The sequence below is a fragment of the Neophocaena asiaeorientalis genome, unplaced genomic scaffold, assembly GCF_003031525.2.
Source record: "Neophocaena asiaeorientalis asiaeorientalis breed wild unplaced genomic scaffold, Neophocaena_asiaeorientalis_V1.1 scaffold204, whole genome shotgun sequence".
In the NCBI taxonomy this organism is placed as follows: Eukaryota; Metazoa; Chordata; class Mammalia; order Artiodactyla; family Phocoenidae; genus Neophocaena; species Neophocaena asiaeorientalis.
The window spans coordinates 6,756,135-6,770,614 of NW_020173922.1; positions in this window are offsets into that span (position 1 = coordinate 6,756,135).

The following is a 14,480-nucleotide window of genomic DNA, read 5'->3' on the forward strand; positions in this document are numbered from 1 at the left end:
TCCAGGAGGGGCCCCCGACCCCCAAAAAAAAAAAAAAAAAAAAAAAAAAAAGATAGATAGATAGATAAACAGATCGATCGATTGATTGATCAATCGATCTCAAGGCACCTTGGTGATAGGAAAGCACGGCTGGCTCAGTGGACTCAGCAGCTGTAGTAAATAACCCATTATGAATAAAATAAAGCATTTTCAGTGCCGGAAGGCTTCTGAGACATTGTTAATCCAAAGTCTGTGTGAAGCAACGCTGCACTGATGTCACCCAGAGCAATATCACCTGACCCCATCACGTGACTGAGTCTTCTAGGACTGTCGACCTTTACTGCTTATGATCTTTGCAAGTGATCTTCACTCTGGTGCATTACAAACAGCTTTTTTCCTACAACTCCCCCACCCCAGTTCTGCTGATGCTTTGCTTTACAGTCGTATTTGCCAGATGTTCTGGACCAAGCTGAATCATCTTTGGAGCTATAGGAGTTTGAGTAAATGAATGAAATAGGGGTCCCTCCTATCTTTTGATGAATAGTGTATCAACTGCCAAGGGGCCCAATGAAGTCTTTAAAAGATGTTTTGCCATTAATAGGGTACTGATTAAATTATGACACATCCATATGTTGGAAAACCATATGCTGATAAAATGAATGAGGTGAATCAGGAAAGAATGCCAAGATGTATTATTTAATAAGAAGGAAAAAAAGAACAAGGTACAGAACATAATCTAGAGCATTATCTCTCTCCTGTTTTTGGTAAATTTTTTTTTAAATGTGTATATATATACATATACTGTTTCTGGAAGGACTCATAAAAAATTATTAATAAATAATAGTTGTTACCATAAGAAGGACAGGAACAGAGGTTATCACTTGTTATTCTATACTTTATTTTATATTTTCATACTTTTATATTATTTTATACTTTAATGCTTAAAATTTCAAAACTTATACATGTATTACTATTCTAACATTATAATAATTATCTCATATCAACAGGAGTGATCTGGGCAGTGAGAACAGGGACCATTAGATGTTTTCTCCTCTGTACTTCTCCATGCTTAAAAAATATTCAAACTTATTTTTAAAAGAAGTTTTCAGAGAGATTTTCCTTCCTCCTTAAAAGAATACGGGGCCCTCTCACTTTACGGACTTTGGTGATGGGAAAATTCATGAAACAGTGCAAGAAAACACGATCTGAGCAACAGTGTAACTGAATCCTATTTGGGGGACAGATTTATTTTTTCTTTTCCAATTATTGTAATAAATCAAGCCAAATACTGCCAGTTAAGTTCAGTGGCGGTGGCTGCCTGGAGTGCTGTGCGGAAGAACCCAGAGGCTGTTTCCAGGCTTGGCTGTGATTGGTGAGCTGTGGCTGCCCTTGCGGGTTGAGGGTGAGAGTCAGAAGAACAAGTTTCCCATGGGTGGGTGTCGCCGAGAGACAAGTTCTCCTCAAGTTATTTCCAGCCTCTTCCCAACCCCCAGCAAGCCAGCCCATCACAATGTGCTCCCCACAATGTGCCAACATCCCGGGGTGGGGGAGTCTAGGTTTAATGGAAATGCGAGAGAACAGGAAACCTGATGGTGCAGGAAATTAGTAGTGAACACTGGGAAACAAGCATTAAGTCATAGCTCTGTTTGTTCTGGGACGGTGGGGCGGGGGGTGGGGGGGGAATCACCATTATTTCATCTGAATAGAAGCTAAAGCCAGAGAAAAACTGAGTACCAACTAATCAAAAGGGCCGCCACCCCCCTTTCAGATGGTGGCCCCGCCACCCCTCACTGTTAGTGAGCTCCTGTGGCCAAGGAGACAGAACTAGGGCACTGTGCGGGCTGAGACGAGCGATTTCATCTCTACAGTCTCAAGGGCTGTGTGAGGCACCAGGGTAGCCCCCCCCCCCCCGAGGAGGTGACATCTGAACTGATTGCCAGGTAATACAAAGGAACCAGCCACTGGCACATCGAGACTGCTGCTTCAAGCCAAGGCACTGTGGGATTTTTCAGGCGCTTCCAGATAGATATGTCACCTCTGGCCTGGCATGTCTGCCCAGGTTTCCCTAACAAAGGGCAAAGAGGTGTTTTCCCTGAAAGGGACTTTTTGGGCTTCTCTGCAACTTGTCTTCAGTATGTATTGCAGAGTACGTGGCCGTCCGGGCCATGAAGGTGCTTCTTGCACTGTCTGTTGCCAGCATTGACTAACTGGACTTGGTGCTGCTTAAAATAGCAGCATTGAACCATCTGTTTATTCTGTTTCTCCCAGAGCTACAATTAGCCAGCACTGAGGGGTCAGGGAGCCCTGGGAGGAGGATTGGGGGCTTACAATGCTAGGTCTGTTCACCTCCACGGACACCCTTGGGGTTTGGTCAAGTCGCTTTGATTTAGTATTTAAAGACTTTTTTTGTTTGCTTTTGTTTTCATTTTTGTTTCTCAGTATAAACTGCAAAGGATAAAAAAAAAAATCACTCTCCTCTCAAAACTGGCAGATGAAGGATTATGACCGAACAGGTTTGTTTGGTTTTCTACTGTGGGTGCCCCCTCCCTTCCCCAAAATGCTAAAGACAGTCTTCCAGCTCCCCTGCCTCAGATAGACCATGATTTGTCCCTTAGAACTGGGTGAAACCGGGGTCTCCAGGGGAGCATAAACAACAGGGTGGGAGTAGGTGAGTGGGGCAAAAGCTAGAAATCTGATTCTAGACACGCCTTCCCTCATTCTCTCATTTAACAAATAGAGTACTTTTATGGTGCTCCCACCACAAAGATGCAGGCCTTGTTTTCAAGAACTTAGAGTCTGGTGGGGGAGTTGGGTCTGTAAAAAAACTGAGTCTGACTTTGTTTTGCTTCTTTAATTTATTTCACTGAACCTTTCTGCGGCAATCCTGTTCACGGCAGGATTAACGGGCAAAACCTATTAAATGTTTAAGCTAGTTTAAAATTTGAACCTCTGGTACATAAATAAATGCATGAAGTTACCTGGATCCTGTTCCCGCAAAGAAAAGGACTTAAAAGGGGTAGCGTTAGTGAGTCTGGACACTATACTTCAGTGTCACACTCACCTTTATCACCAGATCTTTTTGTGCACCCACGTAGTCGTGTCCTTCACCAGACTGCAGTTTTCTTAATTAATTTCTTAATTTACTTTACTTAGTTCAAATTAACATAGAGTGATAGGATCAAGGCTTCCACAAATGAAATTACATTTGGCTTTAAAGAAATAAGGCTCGGGAATTCCCTGGCAGTCTAGTGGTTAGGACTCTGCGCTACCACTGCAGGGGGGACGTGTTCAGTCCCTGGTCAGGGAACTAAGATCCCGTAAGCCATGAAGCCAAAAAAAAAAAAAAAAAAAGAGAGAGAAAGAAAAAGAAAAGAAACAAAGCTAGGAGCAAATAAACTTTATAAAATATTTATTTAGGTTGTGCTGTCTCTTAGTTGTGGCATGCGGGATCTTCGTTGCTTGCAGCACGTGGACTCTTAGTTGTGGCATGCATGTGGGATCTAGTTCCCCGACCAGGGATCGAACCTGGGCCCCCTGCAGTGGGAGCACGGAGTCTTACCCACTGGACCACCAGGGAAGTCCCGAAATAAACTTTTTGATATCCTGAAAAGATGACTCACAGGATTGGTATTACAAAGAATTATATGACTTTATGCAAAAGATAACGCCCCTTTTAAAGGAAGTGCAGAGTTCACCCGAAAACACGTACACGAATGTTCATAGCAACATTATGCATAATAGCCCAAAAGTGGAGATGACAAAAATGTCCATCAACTGATGAATGGATAAACCAAGTGTGGTATATTCAACAATAACAATAAAAGAAGTATGGATACACATGCTATAATATGGATGAACTTTAAAAACATTATGCTGAGTGAAAGAAGCCAGTCACAAAATGTCACGTGTTGTATGATTCTATTTATATGAAATGTCCAGACTAGGCAAATCCATAGAGACAGAAAGTTGATCAGTGGTTGCCAGAGGCTGTCAGGGGAGGGGGACAAGTGAGGAGCGACTGCTTAATGAGCTCAGGGTTTCCTTTTGGGGTCATGAAAATGTTTTGGAACTAGATAGAGGTGATGATTGCACAACATAATGAGGGTGCTAGATGTACATTTTAGAAGAGTTAATTTCATGTTATATAAATCATATCTCAATTTAAAAAATAGAAATTAAGTACAGATACATGCTGAAATATGGATGAACTTTGAAAACATCATGCTAAGTGAAAGATGCCAGACACAAAGGGCCACATATTATATGATTCCATTGGTAACGAAATACCCAGAACAGGCAAATCCATAGAGACAGAAAATATATAATGGTTGCACAGGACTGGAGATCTGGGCGGAATGGGAATGTTCTAAAATTGTTCCACACTGCAAATATCCTTAAAACCATTGAATTGTACATATTAAATGGAAGAAGTGTATGGTATGAGAGTTGTATGTCAATAAAGCTGTTACATAATAAAAGAGATGTATACATTTAAGCTTTTGAAAAATTGAATCATTTCATGGGTGGTTAGGGTAGCTTACGACCTGCAGCCTGAAGAATCCTATCTCCTTAGTTTATCTAATTTGTATGTTGAGTTTGTGAATTGAGTTTTCTAAAATTCAGGACTCACAATAAACTTACGAACAGACGACTGAAAAAAGAATCCGGGGTTCAGAAATAAGCACATGTATATAAGGATATTTTGTATATGATAAAGGAGACTTTTTAAATGATTGTTCAACAAATGGTAGGAGAGCTAGCTAGCCATTAAAAAAAATGGATTCCTATCATATTCCTTGTCCCCAAATAAATTGAACTGGATCAAATATGTCCACGTAAAAAAGAAAACCGTAAAAGTATTGGAAGAAAATATAGGTGAATGTTTTCATGATCTTGGGGATGAGAAAGATCTTCCTAAATTAAAGCAAGAAGTTAAAAAAAAAGGAGACATAGATTTGACTACCTTTTTAAAAAAATGCAAGAAACTTCAGTAACGCAAATAGCCTTCCTCTCTCCTCTTTTCTAGTTACTCACTCTGCTCAAATTTGATCGGTCCTTCAGGGTAGAGCTAAAATTGCTCTCCCCTGTGGCATCTTTCCCAGCCACTGTAGCACATATGATCATTTCTTCCTTTCCTGAACTTCTGTTGAACTTGGTCAAAAATATAGGGATGGAAAGAGGAGGTGGATGGATTGTATTTTACCTGCCAGCTCCAGACAACTGGCAGTGGTGATTCAGAGCACTGTGTTGAGAAGGATTCTGAGCTGCATTGACCTCGGTGGGAGTGTTGTGATCAATTATTGGTATCTATCTGGGGCCTGGGATAGGTGGCATGAGTCACATGCGTTTCCTCTGCCTTTGGGCATCCCATTCTAAGTACCTAAAGCCCAGGGACCACATCTGACACTTCTTGTTCTTAATGATATATCTTTGTGTTGCTACTGTTGTTATTGCTTTTTATATTCCCTCAGAATCTCTCGTGGAGCTATGTACAAGAGTGCCCAATAAATACTGTAATAATGCTATAAAAAATACTCTGAAAAGAGTACCTGGCATTCTGAAACTTGTGCTTTCCAGGAGCCGAATGGTTCCCACACCCAGAAAATATCCCCAAAGTGACCTCTAGTTTATGGTGTGGAGGCAGGAGGGTGGCAGGGGCTGGGTGCACTAGAAGGAGGCACATCTTTACTTTTTTATTCAAACAAAACCTGTTTACCTTCAAACTATACTCACTGCATGTGGGCTTTGTATGTGGGCAGAAAATGGAAGGGTTTGTTGAAACAGAGAAAGCTGCCCATGGAGTAAGAATTAACAATCTATTTAATGAATGAATGAATACATGAATAAAATAAAAGAACTGAAAACAGCTCTGACATGACAAGGTGTTCCACGGAGCTCAAGCATCGCATGCCCCTGGCAAGAAGCTAGCAAACAGGTCTCTGTATTAAGACCAACTCCAGGTTAACACAGCAGAAGAGACTCAATTGGAAGGTCCGCCCACGGCTGAACAATGCTCTCTCCCAGTCTCCTCAATTCTGCTGTCTGGTTGAATTCATTTGTGCTCATTCTAGCGCCCTGCACCCCGTTTTAGCCAGCATCAGTCCAGCCTCAGGACTCCTTTTTGCAGTGGTCCTAATCTCATCTCAGCAAGTAAGGAGTTACCCACAGAAAGCCCAGGCCACGAAAACTCCCTGGGTCTCTGCGGCTGGAAAATCTGTGTCACCAGAGGTATCGCTAGAGAAGTCATCCCTTCCACTCACTGCAATTTTGGAGATGCAGGGACCACAGGCAGAAACACGTGATAGTTCTTGATATTTGCAGTTTACAAAGTACTTTTACATACAGTATCCATTTTAGTTGATCTTCAGGAGGTAAAAGACTAAGTCAGAGACCCACACCTTTTTCCTTGAAATCTATCTGCTTTAGAAGAGCAATTTTTGCCAAAATTCATATGAAAGGTGGTTTTTTCCTGCTGGCAAGAGACACTTTTCTACCTTCCCCAATAAAAGAAGTCTAGACTCCAGGTGGGAGGAAGGCTTATCTTTAGACACCTGCTGGGTTAGTAAGGAAGGGCTACGCCCTGGGCAGTGATGTCTGTGTTTTGGAAGGGAGAAGGGAGTGACATTTTTAGGCTGCAAGCCTCTTCTGACAGTGCTGAGGACAGATCTATTTTTGGAAGCGTTCTCTGCCACCCACGAAGACCTCAAAAGGTAACCAAGCACCTGGCACAAGGTTTCCTGTGGGGAAAGTTGTTAAGGGCTGGAGAGCTTCTGCGTATTCTGAGTCATGAAGTTTGACTTCATCATCAATCTGTTGCAGAGAGAGCACAAAACGCCCCCACGCAGCCCGCCCCGGCCTTGTTTTGAATCACATTTGGTTGCATGATGACAGCACACTTGGGGATGGCACAAATTCTCAAATCATAAAAGATTGGGCCTCAGACTCACAGAGAGGAGGCCAGGGTGATGTGTGTTAACCTAAAATGGTAGATGGTATAGTTCCGAGGTGGAAGGAGCCTTGTGCTGGGGATCAGCTCTGCCACTTCCTGGCTGTGTGATCATGGGCACGTGACTTAACCTCTCTGAGCTCACTTTCCTCATCTGTAAAGTGAAGGATCAAATCAAATGATTTCTAAGGTCCTTTTAGCCCCAGTCTTCGATGATACACACACACACACACACACACACGCAAGATAATTAACTTTCATGCAACTTGTTCCCTCATCCATAGAACAGAGATAGAAACAGACTCTACCCCATGTATTTACTATGAGTGGTAAAAAGATAAATGTAAACTGCTTGGCACAGTCCCCAGTGTAGAGTAAGTGCTCAATACATGTGAGTTATTAAAGCACTGTTCATGTGGCCAGTGACATCAGAGGCGGCTTTGTTAGGGCGGTGGACAATAAAAAGCGTGACAAACATCAGTGGGAATTAAGCTGGTATTCTGGACGACCTACAGATGAGTATACTGACCATGTTTGCCACTGGAATGACACTGGCTTAACAGGTAAAGGAAAGACAAGGAAAGAGGATGTTTGGTGTTTCAAGAGCTAACAGCTTCCATCCCCGCCACCAAGAGGGTAGCCAATTATACCACTTAAAATTGAAATGTGAGATTTTGTGACCTGTTTTGTTGCAATCAATTCTGGAAAGGCTGCGTTGCCAGGGTGCCATCCCACCTTGTACCACTACCCTAGTAGAGCACTGCTGACTCAAGGAGAGGAATTTGGCATACAAGGGGGCTTCTCTTTGTTCCATCTACGGGCTTTAGTTACTGAAGATGTGGTGAGGATGGCGAGACCCACACAGGAATAATGTTAGAGAGGAGTTCCTGAATAATTTGGCCGGGATGTCAACACTGCTTAAAAACTAAGGTGTAATTTCCAGGTCCGTATGTAGTTTCATTTAGAACTCGAGATTCTCTCTTGTACTTTGCCTGAGGCCTGCTCTAAGTCACCTGGGAAGAGCTCCCTGAAGACTTGTAGGAACCAGCATGCATGCCCACAAGCTGCCGCTCAGTTTAAGCCAACCTCAGCTTCTTCCAGTGGGGGCCCCCTGCGGGTCGCTTCTCTTCTGTGTCATAATTAGTGCACATCTTTTCTCCCGACACACCACAGGAATAAATATGAGCTTTAGTATTTCCCTTCTGTAATTGTGTTACTTATTATACTCCCTAAACACAGTAAGAAAACTACAAGCCTGGGAAATGTGACAAACCCTTTTCTTACCCTTCCAGTCAGCCTGAGGGTTGGAGATTTAAGCATTTCCCTAATCACCTTGTTCTTTGTTTCAAAGAACTATTTAATACAATTGGTTGGTATGTTTTGTCCAAAGCTGAGGATCACTCACTTGATTTCTTTGTGGACGCTTTGCTGTTCCTCATTCCTTTGCCACCCACAATGCCCCTAAATAAACTGGGAGCCATTTGTCAGGGGAGGGATCACTCAAAGATGTTGTGGGTTCACCTCCTATGGTTGCACAGATTGTATATTGCCCAAATTCAGGGTGGTGGGTGTCATTTGCATAGACTACAATGGGATGGCCATTCCTGCAGTGGGGCAGTGCACAATCGTATATGGCAGTAAATACGTGGACAAGCTGTAGCATCATTCCTGGCAGGGAGGATTCCCAAAACTTAAAGCATATGTTCTGTTCAGGACAGAGGGGTCAGTTTAGCATCTTTATAATTAAATGTTAGTGAAGACTCTTGGAAGAAATTTCTCCATTGTTTTCGGTATCTTCTCGTTTTATTTATTTATTTATTATTATTTTTTAGTAAATTTATTTATTTAATTATCTTTTTATTTTTTGGCTGCATTGGGTCTTTGTTGCTGCTCACAGGCTTTCTCTAGTTGCGGCGGGCGGGGCTCCTCTTCGTTGCGGTGCGCAGGCTTCTCATTGCGGTGGCTTCTCTTGTTGTGGAGCACGGGCTCTAGGCCTGTGGGCTTCAGTAGTTGTGGCATGCAGGCTCATTAGTTGTGGCTCCCAGGCTCTAGAGCGCAGGCTCAGTAGTTGTGGCGCACAGGCTTAGTTGCTCCGTGGCACGTAGGATCTTCCCGGACCAGGGCTCGCACTCGTGTCCCCTGCATTAGCAGGTGGATTCTTAACCACTGTGCCACCAGGGAAGTCCTTCTCGTTTTATTTAGCTCAGGTTCACTATCAATTGTATAACCAATGAAGTATTCACTATGATTGGATGCCAAATTTATGGTGTGCCTGTAATATGTATTACTTCATTTTTGTGTTAACCTCATTCCTGATGTTATTTCAATCCTACAGGGGCCTACTATGTGTCAGGCTCTGTTCATATAGAGACAACAGTGAACAAGAAGGCAAAGTCTATTTCATGTTGCTACTCTTGTTTTGCTTTTTCTTTCTCATCTACTCTAATCTATGATTTCTTGCTATACTGTAAGCACTTATATCCTTTTTGGATCAAGAAAGTGTAAAAAATAAGTAAATGCTGTAAATATATATGTACCTAACAATAAAGCACTAAAATATATGAAGCAAAACTGACACAACTGAAAAGAGAAATAGACAATTCAGCAATAATAGTTGGAGACTTCAACAATCCACTTTCAGGGCTTCCCTGGTGGCGCGGTGGTTGAGAGTCCGCCTGCCGATGCAGGGGACACAGGTTCATGTCCCGGTCCGGGAGGATCCCACATGCCGCGGAGCGGCTGGGACCGTGGGCCATGGCCGCTGGGCCTGCACGTCCGGAGCCTGTGCTCCGCAATGGGAGAAGCCACAGCAGTGAGAGGCCCGCGTACAGCAAAACAAAACAAAACAAAACATCCACTTTCAATAATAGCTAGAACAACTAGGCTGAAGATTAACAAGAAAATAGAGGATCTGAGTTAACTATAAGCCAGCTAGACCTCATAGACACCTGTAGAACACTCTACCCAACAGCAGCAGAATATATATTCTTCTCAAGTAAACATGGAACATTCTCCAGGATAGACCATATGCTATAGCAAAAAGCAAACCTCAATAAATTTAAAAGGATTGAAATAATGCAAAGTATGTTCTTCAACTACAATGGAATGAAATTAGCAGTCGATAATAGAAAGAAATTTGCGAAATGCACAAATATAAGGAAAGTAAAGCACACACTGCTACATAATCAACAAGTTCAAGAAATCACAAGGGAAATTAGAAAATCCTTAGAGATGAATGAAAATAAAGTCATAACATACCAAAACTTATTATCTGTTAACTAAAATAAGTAAATAACCACTCTTAGCATTACTTAATTTCATTTCAGAGAATAAATGAGAAACTATTCTTTTATAGTTTCAGGTTCTAGGCAGAAAGCCTCAGTACTTGCCCATATTGGTGCTAAATTAGTATTTGTTGAATGAATGAATCAGTTGCGTTCCAGTGGCAAGAAGGTAAACTAAGGAATCAGGAGTCTCATGTTGGATTCCTACTTGACTAACCCTTTTCCTCTTACTTTTTTGCACAAGCCATTTATGTTTTAAGAGTTTTTATGAATTCCCATCCTTTTCACTCTTTCCCTTTCTTCTCCATTAGGCCTTTTCTGCATCAATCTGTGGTTTAAACTACGTACTCAAGCTCTTAGCACATAAACTTTTTTTGTTCTGCTGTGAAGCTAGGTACTGGCAAACTACTGCCTGGGGGCCGAATCCAGCCCACCACCTGTTTTCGTATGACCTGCATTAAGAATAGTTTTTACATTTTTCAATAGTTAAAAAAAATCAAAAGAAGAATAATATTTCATGACATGAAAATGATAGGAAATTCAAATTTCAGTGTCCATAAATAAAGCTTTATTGGAACACAGCCACGCCAATCTGTCTACTATTTTCTATGGCTGTGTTCATGATACAATGGCAAAGTGCAGTAGCTGTGACAGAAAGCTTGTCACAAAGCTTTTGTGGTCCACAAAGCCCAAAATATTTACTATCTATCCCTTTACGTAAAAGTTTGTGGACTCCTGTTCTAAGCTTTTGTACAAATATTCATGACTTGCTATGCCTTTCCCTCTTTCCATCATGACAAACCCTTACTCTCATTCAAAACCCTTTCTCCTCAGTCCTTACCTGATTATCACACCTGGTCACATAATTCTCTTCACCACCTCTTGGCATTACTTAATATAGGCCAACACAAATATAGTTAACTTGCAATTTTTATATTTAAAAATATGTCTTGAATATGTGTTTCCTATCTTCTCTACTTCATTGTGAAGACTCCAAGGTTCTTCTATGTCCTATATTTCCCTCCATATACAGGGCAGTGCCCAAGTTTTGTTGTCAGACAGGTTCGCATTTTGGTTCCACCACTCACTAGCTGAGCAAGTGATGTACATTTCCTGAATCTCTTCATCTGCAGAAGGGTTTTGTTATGAAGAATAAGGAGATGATTATGAAAGGGTCCAAGACCCAGGAGGTGCTCCACAAACAGTAGTAATTATCAGTGGATAATTTCTTTATTTGCAATAGCAAGACATTACCTTTGCCCTTAATGAAACTCATAGTGATGGAGTGAGAATTCAAAGAAGTAGTAAGTCACTAGAAATGGAGCTGCATGGTTCAGCTGGAGCCCTGTAAAGATTAGCTGGAGACATTCAAGGCCTGAAATGAGATATTAGACCAATGAGACTTTGTTTAAAATTTAACAAACCTTTCTTGGTTACTTACTGAGCTCAGTACTGCCTTGGACAGACCTCAGGTGATGTGAAAGAAGACCACATCTATCCTGGAGGAGATTTTTGTTTAAATTGGGGTAGGAGTGGGGAAACAGACATGAGCTATGTTCTTACTTGTCCGTAATTTTTCTCTTCTCTCTCAGGATGGATGATTCAGAGCCAGCAATTCACATAAAAAGAATTGCACATGGAAAGTATTACTGCTATTCTGTGGGGAAACAAGCTTCTAAGTACAGCAGTCTGAAATTAATAACTTTCTCTGTGGAAACTCTCTTGACAACATCTCAAGATGAAGCCAAAGAGTGAAATTTTTACAGCCTTGGATTATCTTCTCTGTCTGCCTGGCTTGTAGCAGGCACGGATCCGTGAGTCAGAAATTCAGAGTTTGCCCCTTTGCTGTACAGTTTGCTCGCCAGCTGGAGACCTTACACAGCAGTGACTCAATTTCTCAATTCCCCAGTTCACGCAGCCATTGAATCAACACACATCACCTCAATTTACTTACAAAAGGCTTGTTTTGGGGGGGGGCACTCCGTGCAGCTTATGGGATTTTAGTTCTCCAACCAGGGATTGAACCTGGGTCCTCGGCAGTGAGAACATGGAGTCCTAACCACTGGACCACCAGGGAACTCCCAATCTACTTACAAAAGGCTTTGGGGGAACTCAGAGAAAAAAAAAAAAGTCCTCACCGTTAACAGAAAACATACTGGTTCAGGACATCAGAAAAGGAGCAGGAAAGGGAGATTGGAAGCTGGAGATCAACTTTTTTTTTTTTTCTTTTGAGAGAAAATATTCCTGTGAGAAAGCCCAGTGTTTATATTATGATAAATATGTATGTCCACATGCAGGGAGTATATAGCTATTGAGGGAGAAAGTAATTTAGGAAAGAAGTAGATGGGAAGGACAGCAACTTCTTATCCACAGAAGCCACAGAAGTGCTGCAGACACGCATGAAGGTGACAGTTGCTCCAATAGCCATATGTTTCAGCACAGACATCTTTTTTTATTCCTTCTTACCCACAAATTTAGAAAATTTGAGCAAAGAAGTCTGGATTTCTACTTTCCAAGGATGAGATTTCTTAAAATTTCAAATTAGACTTTTTTTCCCTTATATAAAACCACAAGGTAGGAGATTATGCTTGGAATGACTCAGTGTACATCGTTACATTTGAAGGTTGTTATTCCGGATTAAAAAGAACAATTGTGGGACAGACTAAGGAGCAGACCCCTTGGAAACTCTCGGACTGGCATGTTGCTGGATTTGTTCACTCTCCCACAGTGGACATATGTGAGGCCAGTGCTTGGAAATAGGGACAGACATGTTGGAGTTTGGATACTGGTAGAGAACTCAAAGTGAGGAAGAGAAATAGATAGAATTTTTTTTTTTTTTTTTTTTTTTTTTTTTCACATGGCTCACGGGCCCAGCCGCTCCGCGGCATGTGGCATCTTCCCGGACTGGGACACGAACCCGCGTCCCCTGCGTCAGCAGGCGGACTCTCAACCACTGCACCACCAGGGAAGCCCCTAGAATTTTTGTTGATTACAGTTGGCTTCTACATACAGAGACCTCAGGGTTGGTTCAAAACGTGCAGCTGAGGTTTAAAATATGTAGTTAAATAATTTGAAAATTAGAAGATAAAACAATAATGAGATTAGTGGCAATTCTGGACTACCAACTTGGGAAGGCAATCAAGAAGAAGTGGGAATGGCGACAGGCTTCAGAGATCAAGTGTTTTTCTGTGTTGGACATGTGAGTAGAAGCAATTCCAGATGTCTGGGTATGATAAAACAGCAGACCTCAAATGCCTGCTCTAGTATAGATAGCTATACTGTGCTAGATGCTTTGGGAGATATCAAAATATTTAAAAGACGAATAGTTTCATCTTCATAAAGTTTCTAATTTAGTTGCATGATAATGGTTTAGAAAGCCAACTTGATGGGTTTACAGTCCAGCTTTAACCCTTACCAGCACTGTGTTCTTGGGTAAAATACTTAATGTCTTCAGGCATTACTCCCTCATCTGTGGAACATCAATACTTGTATCTCCTATATGGCAGTTATGCTGCCTCCTTTCCATTCTTCCACAAGGCAAGCTTTCACTTCCCTCACCCCCTTTGCATATATGTTCCTGTTACCTGGAAAGCTCTTAGCATGGCTACATCTTTGAAGTTTTGCCTTTCATGTCAGAGAGCTTTAGTTCAGAAAATATCGTGTCTATATCCACGGATGAAGCTGTTAAAACACGAAAAGGACTACATAAAAATACGGATGCTATTATTATCAGCCACCCGAAACAGGCTTTGAGATCAAGGAGTTCTCCGGGATTTAGGGTCAGCAAATTTTTTCTCTAAATGGCCAGATAGCAAGTCATTTAGGATTTGCAGGCCATACTAAACAAATGGGAGCGGTTGTGTTCCAAATAAAACAATTTATGGACACAGAAATTTGACTTTCACGTTGCTTTCCACAGTCACTGAACCGGATTTGGCCTCTGCCCTGTAGCGGACTGACGCCTAGTCTATATGAGGATGGCAGACAAGAAGGGAGTGGAGAAGAACCGAGATTCTGCAGCCAGATATTAGGGATCAGATGGCTGCTGCGTGAGGCTGTCTCAACCTCCCTGGGCGCCAACGACCTCTACAATGGGGCTGCGGCCCCCGTGTCTGGGGTTTGTGATGAGGGTTAGAAGTGACACGCAGGGGAAGCTCGGTGCTTGGAACGAGGGGCCCATTTACAGCGTCGCCCTCTCTGCGGTGACCTGGGAGCAACCGGGTTTCGAGCGGAACCGACTCCGAAGCCTCAGCCTCGGGGTGCGGGAGGAG